Below are 13,732 nucleotides of genomic sequence, written 5' to 3'. Positions count from 1 at the left end.
GCCAAATGCAGTCTAACATTAACAACTACTTAACGAGAGCCTGAAAATGGAATTTCAGGACAGGAAACCAGGAGAACAGCAAGGAGCGGCAGACACTGTTATTAGGCCCCAAACCAACTAGTACGCCAAATGCAGTTGTTCCATTTAACCACTATTTAACAAGAGCCTGAAGATAGAAGCTCAGGAAAGGCAACCTGGAGAACACCTTGGAGTGGAACACACCGTCTCTACACCCCATACCAAATGTGTAGGCCTAATGCAGTGTAGTTTCCAACAACTACTAAACGAGAGCATTAAGATTGAAGCAATGGAGAGGAAACCTGGGGAACAACTTGGAGTGGAACACACCGTCTCTCTACACCCCATACCCAATTTGTAGGCCTAATGCAGTGTAGTTTCCAACAACTACTAAATGAGAGCATTAAGATCGAAGCAATGGCGAGGAAACCTGGGGAACACCTTGGAGTGTAACACACCATCTCTCTACACCCCATACCCAATTTGTAGGCCTAATGCAGTGTAGTTTCCAACAACTACTAAACGAGAGCATTAAGATCGAAGCAATGGCGAGGAAACCTGGGGAACACCTTGGAGTGGAACACACCGTCTCTACACCCCATACCCAATTTGTAGGCCTAATGCAGTGTAGTTTTCTACAACTACTAAACGAGAGTCGGAACACCGAAGCAATGTGGACGAAACCTGGGGAACACCTTGGAGTGTAACACACCATCTCTCTACACCCCATACCCAATTTGTAGGCCTAATGCAGTGTAGTTTCCAACAACTACTAAACAAGAGCATTAAGATTGAAGCAATGGAGAGGAAACCTGGGGAACACCTTGGAGTTGAACACACCGTCCCTACACCCCATACCAAATGTGTAGGCCTAATGCAGTGTAGTTTCCAACAACTACTAAACGAGAGCATTAAGATTGAAGCAATGGAGAGGAAACCTGGGGAACACCTTGGAGTTGAACACACCGTCTCTACACCCCATACCCAATTTGTAGGCCTTATGCAGTGTAGTTTTCACCAACTACTAAACGAGAGTAGGAAGATCGAAGCAATGTGGACGAAACCTGGGGCACACCTTGTGGTGGCAGACACCGTTAGTAGGCCCTACCAAAGTTGTAGCCCCAATGCAGTTTTAAAATTCCTAGAGGCTGAAAACAAGACTATTGACACTCAGCTTTTTTCAAAGGAACACAGCTGAATTGAGTGGTGCAGACAGACACAGGTAGTAGGCCTTAAACCAAAAATGTGGCTCACTGCAGCTTAAAAAAGGTTACAGGGGTACACAGGCAGCATTGCTCTGGGCAGTGGAGGACAATTTCAATAGTTGACGGCAGACAGACTTTGTACGCCTACTATTAAAAAAAGGATGCTCTATGCAATAAAAAATAGGTTCCAGGGGTACACGGGCAGCAGTGGTCTGGTCAGTGTAGGAGTAGTAGAAAGAACGGGCCGCAGACAGGCTTCCAAGGCCTAACATAAAAAAATATTGGACTGTAGGCACTTTAACATTGATTCCAGGGGTACACGGGCAGCAGTAGACTGGTCAGTGTAGCAGTAGTTGAAAGAACGGGCCGCAGACAGGCTTGGAAGGCCTAACATAATTAAATTGGACAGGCTGTAGGCACTTTATAATTGGTTCCAGGAGTACACGGGCAGCAGTAGACAGGTCAGTGGAGGCCTAGTGGAAGGAGGGACCGCAGACAGGCTTCGAAGGCCTAACATAATAAAATGGGCTGGCTGTAGGCAATTTAAAATTGGTTCCAGGGGTACACGGGCAGCAGTGGTCTGGTCAATGGAGGCCTAGTGGAAGGAGGGACCGCAGACAGGCTTCGAAGGCCTAACATAATAAATTAGGGCTGTGGGCACTTTAACATTGGTTCCAGGGGTACACGGGCAGCAGTAGACTGGTCAGTGGAGGCCTAGTGGAAGGAGGGACCGCAGACAGGCTTTGAAGGCCTAAAATAATAAATTAGGGCTGTAGGCACTTTAACATTGGTTCCAGGGGAACACGGGCAGCAGTAGACAGGTCAGTGGAGGCCTAGTGGAAGGAGGGACCGCAGACAGGCTTCGAAGGCCTAACATAATAAAATGGGCTGGCTGTAGGCACTTTATGATTGGTTCCAGGGGTACACGGGCAGCAGTAAACAGGTCAGTGGAGGCCTAGTGGAAGGAGGGACCGCAGACAGGCTTCGAAGGCCTAAAATAATTAAATTGGACAGGCTGTAGGCACTTTATAATTGGTTCCAGGAGTACACGGGCAGCAGTAGACAGGTCAGTGTAGTAGTAGTTGAAAGAACGGGCCGCAGACAGGCTTCGAAGGCCTAACATAATTAAATTGGACAGGCTGTAGGCACTTTATAATTGGTTCCAGGAGTACACGGGCAGCAGTGGTCTGGTCAGTGTAGGAGTAGTAGAAAGAACGGGCCGCAGACAGGCTTCGAAGGCCTAACATAAAAAAATATTGGACTGTAGGCACTTTACCATTGGTTCCAGGGGTACACGGGCAGCAGTAGACTGGTCAGTGTAGTAGTAGTAGAAAGAACGGGCCGCAGACAGGCTTCGAAGGCCTAACATAAAAAAATATTAGGCTGTAGGCAATTTAAAATTGGTTCCAGGGGTACACGGGCAGCAGTGGTCTGGTCAGTGGAGGCCTAGTGGAAGGAGGGACCGCAGACAGGCTTCGAAGGCCTAACATAATAACATGGGCTCGCTGTAGGCAATTTATGATTGGTTCCAGGGGTACACGGGCAGCAGTGGTCTGGTCAGTGGAGGCCTAGTGGAAGGAGGGACCGCAGACAGGCTTCGAAGGCCTAACATAATAAAATGGGCTGGCTGTAGGCAATTTATGATTTGTTCCAGGGGTACACGGGCAGCAGTGGTCTGGTCAGTGGAGGCCTAGTGGAAGGAGGGACCGCAGACAGGCTTCGAAGGCCTAACATAATTAAATTGGACAGGCTGTAGGCACTTTATAATTGGTTCCAGGAGTACACGGGCAGCAGTAGACAGGTCAGTGTAGTAGTAGTTGAAAGAACGGGCCGCAGACAGGCTTCGAAGGCCTAACATAATTAAATTGGACAGGCTGTAGGCACTTTATTATTGGTTCCAGGAGTACACGGGCAGCAGTAGACAGGTCAGTGGAGGCCTAGTGGAAGGAGGGACCGCAGACAGGCTTCGAAGGCCTAACATAATAAAATGGGCTGGCTGTAGGCAATTTAAAATTGGTTCCAGGGGTACACGGGCAGCAGTGGTCTGGTCAGTGGAGGCCTAGTGGAAGGAGGGACCGCAGACAGGCTTCGAAGGCCTAACATAATAAATTAGGGCTGTGGGCACTTTTACATTGGTTCCAGGGGTACACGGGCAGCAGTAGACTGGTCAGTGGAGGCCTAGTGGAAGGAGGGACCGCAGACAGGCTTCGAAGGCCTAACATAATAAATTAGGGCTGTAGGCACTTTAACATTGGTTCCAGGGGAACACGGGCAGCAGTAGACAGGTCAGTGGAGGCCTAGTGGAAGGAGGGACCGCAGACAGGCTTCGAAGGCCTAACATAAAAACATATGGCTGTAGGCACTTTATAATTGGTTCCAGGGGTACACGGGCAGCAGTAGACAGGTCAGTGTAGTAGTAGTTGAAAGAACGGGCTGCAGACAGGCTTCGAAGGCCTAACATAATTAAATTGGGCTGGCTGTAGGCAATTTAAAATTGGTTCCAGGGGTACACGGGCAGCAGTGGTCTGGTCAGCGGAGGCCAATTGTAATGAGTGTCTGCCAGTTAGTAGTCCAAAACAATAAATAAATGTGAATGTCTCGCATTAAAACAAAACGAAAACACTAAAGGGTGCAATCATTAGGTACAGGGGTGGGATCCTCTGCGTAGTTTCAGACCTACTAATTTAGCGCAAAGTATTTACTGTGGTAAATAGAGGACACTGCCCCTGACTATGTTAAGTACCATCATACATGTCAACACAATGGTATTGTCAGTGGCAGGAATGGAAGGATGTCAGCGCATAGACTAAACATTGGTGGAAGTGTGAGAGATAACTGTGGAAGTGGTAGAGCAATGTTTGACCTGGGGGTGGGTGAACTCTCTTGTGGCCGGCGGTACAGGCCCAGGGCCCCTCATGTTACAACAGTGTGTCTGACGTTGGGTGCGCACCACCACCGCCAGAGACACTTTATTGTACTATGAGGGACCCAGTGACACTGCCATCGACCAAAAGCGGGCACACCCACCTCTTCAGACAAACAGCACTCTCACGGGTGCTTGCGCCAAGTCGCGATACCACGGCCCCGTGTGGGGAGTTTGGCCATTTAGGGAGGTGTAAACATGTCGTATGCTGGACAATCAGCTGCAGCAAATTAGACATTAGAAAAGTAATTCACAGTAGTCCACAGGCAAGAGCTTTTCATATGAAAGCTAGGTGTCGGCCGGGCAAGGTGGGGCAAAAGAATTCGAAATCCAGTTGTGGTTCATTTTAATGAATGTTAGATCATCAACATTTTGGGTAGCCAGACGAGTCCTTTTTCGGTTAATATTGAACCTGCAGCACTGAATACTCTTTCTGATAGGACACTAGCTGCCGGGCAAGCAAGCTCCTGCAATGCATATTCTGCCAATTCTGGCCAGGTGTCTAATTTTGATGCCCAGTAATCAAATGGGAATGACGGTTGAGGGAGAACATCGATAAGGGATGAAAAATAGTTTGTAACCATACTGGACAAATGTTGTCTCCTGTCACTTTCAATTGATGCAGCAGTACCTGTCCTGTCTGCGGTCATAGCAAAATCACTCCACAACCTGGCCAGAAAACCCCTCTGTCCAACGCCACTTCTGATGTGTGCACCCCTAACACTCCTGGTCTGCTGCCCCCTGGAGCTCGTGTGAGAACGATCACGTGCGCTGTATGCTGGGAATGCCTGAAGCAAACAGTCAACAAGAGTTGATTGTTTGGTTGCTAATATTAGTTCCAAGTTCTCATGTGGCATAATATTTTGAAATTTGCCTTTATAGCGAGGATCAAGGAGGCAGGCCAACCAGTAATCGTCATCGTTCATCATTTTAGTAATGCGTGTGTCCCTTTTGAGGATACGTAAGGCATAATCCGCCATGTGGGCCAAAGTTCCAATTGTCAAATCTGCGGTTGTGATTGGTTGAGGGGCAGTTTCAGGCAAATCTACGTCACTTGTGTCCCTCAAAAAACCAGAACCCGGCCTTGCCACGCAACCAATTTCCAGTGCCCCCGGGAAAGCTTCCTCATTAAAAATATACTCATCCCAATCATCCTCCTCGTCCTCCACCTCCTCTCCGCCCGCTTACTCGTCCTGTACACTGCCCTGACCAGACAATGGCTGACTGTCATCAAGGCTTTCCTCTTCCTCTGGTGCAGACGCCTGATCCTTTATGTGCGTCAAACTTTGCATAAGCAGACACCTTAAGGAGATGCTCATGCATATTATGGCGTTGTCTGCACTAACCAGCCGTGTGCATTCCTCAAAACACTGCAGGAAATGACACATGTCTTGTATCTTCGACCACTGCACACCTGACAACGCCATGTCTGCCATCCTACTGCCTGCCCGTGTATGTGTATCCTCCCACAAAAACATAACAGCCCGCCTCTGTTGGCACAGTCTCTGAAGCATGTGCAGTGTTGAGTTCACCTTGTTGCAACGTCTATGATTAGGCGATGCTGGGGAAGGTTCAAAGACCGCTGATAGGTCTGCATACGGCTGGAGTGTACAGGCGAACGGCGGATATGTGAGCAAAGTCCACGCACTTTGAGGAGCAGGTTGGAGAACTGTTGTGAATTCTGTGGCTGAATTCACTCCTGTGGTCACAAGTGGTACTGCAGTTTCTGAGCTTCCTCCCTCAGGTGTTCTGGTGAGCTCGTTGACTGCTTCATTACTTAACTCCGCCTGATGCTGCTATCCTTGCTCCTTGTCAATGTTTCAGTGTTGGATCTGAGCTTCTCCTGATTGTTCCTGTGACCTGCTGCTCTGTATAGCTAAGTGCTTTTTGCTTTTTTGTTGCTTTTTTTCTGTCCAGCTTGTCTTTTGTTTTGCTGGAAGCTCTGAGACGCAAAGGGTGTACCGCCGTGCCGTTAGTTCGGCACGGTGGGGTTTTTTTTGCCCCCTTTGCGTGGTTTTGCTTTAGGGTTTTTTGTAGACTGCAAAGTTCGCTTTACTGTCCTCGCTCTGTCCTAGAATATCGGGCCCCACTTTGCTGAATCTATTTCATCCCTACGTTTTGTCTTTTCATCTTACTCACAGCCATTATATGTGGGGGGCTGCCTTTTCCTTTGGGGAATTTCTCTGGGGCAAGTCAGGCCTATTTTTCTATCTTCAGGCTAGCTAGTTTCTTAGGCTGTGCCGAGTTGCCTAGGTAGTTGTTAGGCGCAATCCACAGCCGCTTTTAGTTGTGTTTAGGATAGGATCAGGTGTGCAGTCTACAGAGTTTCCACATCTCAGAGCTCGTCCTTGTATTTTTGGGTATTTGTCAGATCACTGTGTGCGCTCTGATCGCTAAGCACACTGTGTTTCTGGATTGCCTTCATAACACCTGTCATTAGCAAACATAACAGTACAAGGAGCCAAACTAATGATTCTCAATAGAGGGAAAGAAAAAGTTCTGACATCATTTTTTTTTTTTTTTCTGCTCTGTGTTCACTTTTTTTTTTTCCCCTAGACATTTGGGTGATTCTGGACACAGGTGTGGACATGGATATTCAGGGTCTGTGCTCTTCAATGGATAATCTCGTTATTAATGTACAAAAAATTCAAGATACTATTGATCAGAAATCTATGTTAGAACCAAGAATTCCTATTCCTGATTTGTTTTTTGGAGATAGAACTAAGTTTCTAAGTTTCAAAAATAATTGTAAGCTATTTCTGGCCTTGAAACCTCATTCTTCTGATAATCCTATTCAACAGGTTTTGATTATTATTTCTTTTTTGCGCAGCGACCCTCAAGACTGGGCATTTTCTCTTGCGCCAGGAGACCCTGCATTGAGTAGTGTCGATGCGTTTTTCCTGGCGCTCGGATTGCTGTACGATGAGCCTAATTCAGTGGATCAGGCTGAGAAAAATTTGCTGGCTTTGTGCCAGGGTCAGGATGATATAGAAGTATATTGTCAGAAATTTAGGAAATGGTCAGTACTCACTCAGTGGAATGAATCTGCGCTGGCAGCTTTGTTCAGAAAGGGTCTCTCTGAGGCTCTTAAGGATGTCATGGTGGGATTTCCTATGCCTGCTGGTTTGAATGAGTCTTTGTCTTTGGCCATTCAGATCGGTCGACGCTTGCGCGAGCGTAAATCTGTGCACCATTTGGCGGTACTGCCTGAGGTTAAACCTGAGCCTATGCAGTGCGATAGGACTATGACTAGAGTTGAACGGCAGGAATACAGACGTCTGAATGGTCTGTGTTTCTACTGTGGTGATTCCACTCATGCTATTTCTGATTGTCCTAAGCGCACTAAGCGGTCCGCTAGGTCTGCCGTCATTGGTACTGTACAGTCCAAATTCCTTCTGTCCATTACCTTGATATGCTCTTTGTCGTCGTTTTCTGTCATGGCGTTTGTGGATTCGGGCGCTGCCCTGAATCTGATGGATTTGGATTATGCTAAACGTTGTGGGTTTTTCTTGGAGCCTTTGCGGTGTCCTATTCCATTGAGAGGAATTGATGCTACACCTTTGGCCAAGAATAAACCTCAATACTGGGCCCAGCTGACCATGTGCATGGCTCCTGCACATCAGGAAGTTATTCGCTTTCTGGTGTTGCATAATCTGCATGATGTGGTCGTGTTGGGGTTGCCATGGCTACAAACCCATAATCCAGTATTGGATTGGAATTCCATGTCGGTATCCAGCTGTGGTTGTCAGGGGGTACATGGTGATGTTCCATTTTTGTCGATTTCGTCATCCACCCCTTCTGAGGTCCCAGAGTTCTTGTCTGATTATCAGGATGTATTTGAAGAGCCCAAGTCCGATGCTCTACCTCCGCATAGGGATTGTGATTGTGCTATCAATTTGATTCCTGGTAGTAAATTCCCTAAAGGTCGATTATTTAATTTATCCGTGCCCGAACACGCCGCTATGCGCAGTTATGTGAAGGAATCCCTGGAGAAGGGACATATTCGCTCATCGTCATCACCACTGGGAGCAGGGTTCTTCTTTGTAGCCAAGAAGGATGGTTCGCTGAGACCGTGTATTGATTACCGCCTTCTTAATAAGATCACTGTTAAATTTCAGTATCCCTTGCCATTGTTATCTGACTTGTTTGCTCGGATTAAGGGGGCTAGTTGGTTCACTAAGATAGATCTTCGTGGTGCGTATAATCTGGTGAGAATCAGGCAAGGAGATGAATGGAAAACTGCATTCAATACGCCCGAGGGTCATTTTGAGTATCTAGTGATGCCGTTCGGACTTGCCAATGCTCCATCTGTGTTTCAGTCTTTTATGCATGACATCTTCCGTGAGTATCTGGATAAATTCCTGATTGTTTACTTGGATGACATTTTGATCTTCTCAGATGATTGGGAGTCTCATGTGAAGCAGGTCAGAATGGTTTTTCAGGTCCTGCGTGCTAACTCTTTGTTTGTGAAGGGATCAAAGTGTCTCTTCGGTGTGCAGAAAGTTTCATTTTTGGGGTTCATCTTTACCCCTTCTACTATCGAGTTGGATCCAGTTAAGGTCCAAGCCATCCAGGATTGGATTCAGCCGACATCTCTGAAAAGTCTGCAAAAGTTCCTGGGCTTTGCTAATTTTTATCGTCGCTTCATCTGTAATTTTTCTAGCATTGCCAAACCATTGACCGATTTGACCAAGAAGGGTGCTGATTTGGTTAATTGGTCTTCTGCTGCTGTGGAAGCTTTTCAGGAGTTGAAGCGTCGTTTTTGTTCTGCCCCTGTGTTGTGTCAGCCAGATGTTTCTCTTCCGTTCAAGGTCGAGGTTGATGCTTCTGAGATTGGAGCAGGGGCGGTTTTGTCACAGAGAGGTTCTGATTGCTCAGTGATGAAACCATGTGCTTTCTTTTCCAGGAAGTTTTCGCCCGCTGAGCGTAATTATGATGTGGGCAATCGAGAGTTGCTGGCCATGAAGTGGGCATTCGAGGAGTGGCGTCATTGGCTTGAAGGAGCTAAGCATCACGTGGTGGTATTGACTGATCATAAGAACTTGACTTATCTCGAGTCTGCCAAGCGCTTGAATCCTAGACAGGTCCGTTGGTCGTTATTTTTTGCCCGCTTCGACTTTGTGATTTCGTACCTTCCGGGCTCTAAAAATGTGAAGGCGGATGCTCTGTCTAGGAGGTTTGTGCCCGACTCTCCGGGTTTATCTGAGCCAGCGGGTATCCTCAAGGAAGGAGTCATTGTGTCTGCCATCTCCCCTGATTTGCGGCGGGTGCTGCAAAAATTTCAGGCGAATAAACCTGATCGTTGTCCAGCAGAGAAACTGTTCGTCCCTGATAGGTGGACTAATAAACTTATCTCTGAACTTCATTGTTCGGTGTTGGCTGGTCATCCTGGAATCTTTGGTACCAGAGAGTTAGTGGCTAGATCCTTCTGGTGGCCATCTCTGTCACGGGATGTACGTACTTTTGTGCAGTCCTGTGGGATTTGTGCTAGGGCTAAGCCCTGCTGTTCTCGTGCCAGTGGGTTGCTTTTGCCCTTGCCGGTCCCAAAGAGGCCTTGGACACATATTTTGATGGATTTCATTTCTGCCCTTCCCGTTTCTCAAAATATGTCAGTCATTTGGGTGGTCTGTGATCGCTTTTCTAAAATGGTCCATCTGGTGCCCTTGGCTAAATTGCCTTCCTCCTCTGATTTGGTACCTTTGTTCTTTCAGCATGTGGTTCGGTTGCATGGCATTCCTGAGAATATTGTTTCTGACAGAGGTTCCCAGTTTGTTTCAAGGTTTTGGCGAGCCTTTTGTGGTAGGATGGGCATTGACCTATCCTTTTCCTCGGCTTTCCATCCTCAGACTAATGGCCAGACCGAACGAACCAATCAGACCTTGGAAACATATCTGAGATGTTTTGTTTCTGCAGACCAGGATGATTGGGTGTCCTTTTTGCCGTTGGCTGAGTTCGCCCTTAATAATCGGGCCAGCTCGGCTACCTTGGTTTCTCCATTTTTTTGCAATTCTGGGTTCCATCCTCGTTTCTCTTCAGGACAGGTTGAGTCTTCGGACTGTCCTGGTGTGGATTCTGTGGTGGATAGGTTGCAGCAGATCTGGACTCAGGTAGTGGACAATTTGATCTTGTCCCAGGAGAAAGCTCAACTTTTCGCTAATCGCAGACGCCGTGTGGGTCCCCGACTTCGTGTTGGGGATCTGGTTTGGTTATCTTCTCGTCATATTCCTATGAAGGTTTCCTCTCCTAAATTTCAACCTCGTTTTATTGGTCCGTATAGGATTTCTGAGGTTCTCAATCCTGTGTCTTTTCGTTTGACCCTCCCAGACTCCTTTTCCATACATAATGTATTCCATAGGTCGTTGTTGCGGAGATACGTGGCACCTATGGTTCCATCTGTTGAGCCTCCTGCCCCGGTTTTGGTGGAGGGGGAATTGGAGTATATTGTGGAGATTCTCGTGTTTCTAGACGGAAACTCCAGTATCTGGTTAAATGGAAGGGTTATGCTCAGGAAGATAATTCCTGGGTTTTTGCCTCTGATGTTCATGCTTCCGATCTTGTTCGTGCCTTTCATGCGGCTCATCCTGGTCGGCCTGGGGGCTCTGGTGAGGGTTCGGTGACCCCTCCTCAAGGGGGGGGTACTGTTGTGAATTCTGTGGCTGAATTCACTCCTGTGGTCACAAGTGGTACTGCAGCTTCTGAGCTTCCTCCCTCAGGCGTAGCATCAATTCCTCTCCATCAAATTCAGGGCAGCGCCTGAATCCACAAATGCCATGACAGAATATGATGACAAAGAGCAGTTCAAGGTAACGGACAGAAGAAATTTCGACTGTACAGTACCAATGGTGGCAGACCTAGCGAACCGCTTAGTGCGCTTAGGACAATCAGAGATAGCATGAGTGGAATCACCACAGTAGAAACACAGACCATTCAGACGTCTATGTTCTTGCCGTTCAACTCTGGTCAAGTGTTGTAAATTCTGTGGCTGAATTCACTCCTGTGGTCACAAGTGGTACTGCAGCTTCTGAGCTTCCTCCCTCAGGTGTTCTGGTGAGCTCGTTAACTGCTTCATTACTTAACTCCGCCTGATGCTGCTATCCTTGCTCCTTGTCAATGTTTCAGTGTTGGATCTGAGCTTCTCCTGATTGTTCCTGTGACCTGCTGCTCTGTATAGCTAAGTGCTTTTTGCTTTTTTGTTGCTTTTTTTCTGTCCAGCTTGTCTTTTGTTTTGCTGGAAGCTCTGAGACGCAAAGGGTGTACCGCCGTGCCGTTAGTTCGGCACGGTGGGGTTTTTTTTGCCCCCTTTGCGTGGTTTTGCTTTAGGGTTTTTTGTAGACTGCAAAGTTCGCTTTACTGTCCTCGCTCTGTCCTAGAATATCGGGCCCCACTTTGCTGAATCTATTTCATCCCTACGTTTTGTCTTTTCATCTTACTCACAGCCATTATATGTGGGGGGCTGCCTTTTCCTTTGGGGAATTTCTCTGGGGCAAGTCAGGCCTATTTTTCTATCTTCAGGCTAGCTAGTTTCTTAGGCTGTGCCGAGTTGCCTAGGTAGTTGTTAGGCGCAATCCACAGCCGCTTTTAGTTGTGTTTAGGATAGGATCAGGTGTGCAGTCTACAGAGTTTCCACGTCTCAGAGCTCGTCCTTGTATTTTTGGGTATTTGTCAGATCACTGTGTGCGCTCTGATCGCTAAGCACACTGTGTTTCTGGATTGCCTTCATAACACCTGTCATTAGCAAACATAACAGAGAACCCAGGATAAGTTTTCAATAAGCACTGCACCACCAGGTTTAAGGTGTGAGCCAGGCAAGGAATGTTTCAGTTGGGAAAGGGAGATGGCAGCCATGAAATTCCTTCCGTTATCACTCACTACCTTGCCTGCCTCAAGATCTACTGTGCCCAGCCACGACTGCATTTCTTGCTGCAAGAACTCGGACAGAACTTCCGCGGTGTGTCTGTTGTCGCCCAAACACTTCATAGCCAATACAGCCTGCTGACGCTTGCCAGTAGCTGGCCCATAATGGGACAACTGGTGTGCAACAGTGTCAGCTGCCGATGGAGTGGTTGGCCGACTGCGGTCTGTGGAAGAGCTGTCGCTTCTGCAGGAGGACGAGGAGGAGGGGGTGCGAACGCCTACAACCAACTGTTTCCTAGACCGTGGGCTGGGCACAACTGTCCCAAAATTGATGTCCCCTGTGGACCCTGCATCCACCACATTCACCCAGTGTGCCGTGATGGACACGTAACGTCCCTGGCCATGCCTACTGGTCCATGCATCTGTAGTCAGGTGCACCTTTGTACTCACAGATTACCTGAGTGCATGGACGATGCGCTGTTTAACATGCTGGTGCAGGGCTGGTATGGCTTTTCTGGAAAAAAAGTGTCGACTGGGTAGCTCGTAGCGTGGTTCAGCGTACTCCATCAGGGCTTTGAAAGTTTCGCTTTCATCTAACCGGTAGGGCATCATCTCTAACGAGATTAGTCTAGCTATGTGGGCGTTAAAACCCTGTGTACGCGGATGCAAGGATAAGTACTTCCTTTTTCTAACCAGAGTCTCATGTAGGGTGAGCTGGACTGGAGAGCTGGAGATCGTGGAACTAGCGGGTGTGCCGGTGGACATGGCAGACTGAGAGACGGTTGGAGACGGTATTGTTGCCGCCGGTGCCCTAGATGCAATATTTCCTCCTACAAAACTGGTGATTCCCTGACCCTGACTGCTTTTGGCTGGCAAAGAAACCTGCACAGATACTGCCGGTGGTGCGGAAAATGGTGGCCTTACAGTGACGGAAGGGATGTTGCGTTGCTGACTAACTTCATTGGCCGAGGGTGCTACAACCTTAAGGGACGTTTGGTAGTTAGTCCAGGCTTGAAAATGCATGGTGGTTAAATGTCTATGCATGCAACTTGTATTGAGACTTTTCAGATTCTGACCTCTGCTTAAGCTAGTGGAACATTTTTGACAGATGACTTTGCACTGATCAATTGGATGTTGTTTAAAAAAATGCCAGACTGCACTCTTCCTAGCATCGGATCCCTTTTCAGGGATTGCAGACAGCTTTAACCGGATGGCCACGCTGTCCTCCAACAGGTTTTGGCTTTGCCACGCGTTTTGGGCCAGATACGGGCCCGGCAGATGGAACCTGTTGCGATGTTGATGCTTGCTGCGGCCCCTCCTCCACCTCCGCTTCTGAACTAATGCCGCCTGCACCCTGTTCCCCCAATGGCTGCCAATCGGGGTCAACAACTGGGTCATCTATTACCTCCTCTTCTAGCTCATGTGCAACTTCGTCTGTGTCACTGTGTCGGTCGGTGGTATAGCGTTCGTGACGGGGCAACATAGTCTCATCAGGGTCTGATTGTGGATCAGTACCCTGAGAGGGCAATGTTGTGGTCTGAGTCAAAGGACCAGCATAGTAGTCTGGCTGTGGCTGTGCATCAGTGCACTCCATGTCAGAATCTACTTGTAATGGGCATGGCCTGTTAAGTATTTCACTTTCTAAGCCAGGGACGGTATGTGTAAAGAGCTCCATGGAGTAACCCGTTGTGTCGCCTGCTGCATCCTTCTCTCTTGTTGTTGTTTTTGCTGA

This window comes from Ranitomeya imitator, chromosome 4 (assembly GCF_032444005.1).
Source record: "Ranitomeya imitator isolate aRanImi1 chromosome 4, aRanImi1.pri, whole genome shotgun sequence".
In the NCBI taxonomy this organism is placed as follows: Eukaryota; Metazoa; Chordata; class Amphibia; order Anura; family Dendrobatidae; genus Ranitomeya; species Ranitomeya imitator.
Note: the sequence above shows the minus strand (reverse complement) of the source record.